The sequence below is a fragment of the Sinocyclocheilus anshuiensis genome, unplaced genomic scaffold (assembly GCF_001515605.1).
Source record: "Sinocyclocheilus anshuiensis isolate Anshui unplaced genomic scaffold, SAMN03320099.WGS_v1.1 scaffold1062, whole genome shotgun sequence".
Lineage (NCBI taxonomy): Eukaryota > Metazoa > Chordata > Actinopteri > Cypriniformes > Cyprinidae > Sinocyclocheilus > Sinocyclocheilus anshuiensis.
Window position 1 is genome coordinate 270,698 of NW_015540895.1, and position 386 is coordinate 271,083.

Consider the following 386-nt stretch of genomic DNA (forward strand, 5'->3'; position numbering starts at 1 on the left):
TTCATGAGCGGAGCTGCTTTGATTACAGCCATTACTGGGGAAACCGTTAGTTTTATCGCTCTAAAAGCGCCTCCTGCTGGCAGAGAATGAGTTTGCATATTAAATAAGCCCGTCTCCAGCAATGTTTCCAGTTTTTGTTGTCGTTCAATTTTTTTGTTTTCTGCAGCGACTCGGAGCACTTTTCATACCCTTTTTTCTGGCTGAAGCACATTTGTTTCAATCTATAATCTATATCTATATATTTTGAATCTATATATTTGAACAGGAAGATTTTAAGATTTTTAAAGTTGTTGTATTTTTTTTAAGAATTCTCTTCTGCTCAACAAGTCTGCATTTATTTGATCCAAAGTACAGCAAAAACAGTAAAATTTAGAAATATTTTCTAT

General features: G+C 33.7%; 1 protein-coding gene across 1 annotated transcript in view; it reads left to right on the plus strand.

Moving 5' to 3' along the window:
• The window catches only part of LOC107688936 (very long-chain acyl-CoA synthetase-like), a 10,788-nt gene that overhangs the window by 4,943 nt on the left and 5,459 nt on the right, over positions 1-386 (plus strand). The window lies entirely within an intron of this gene.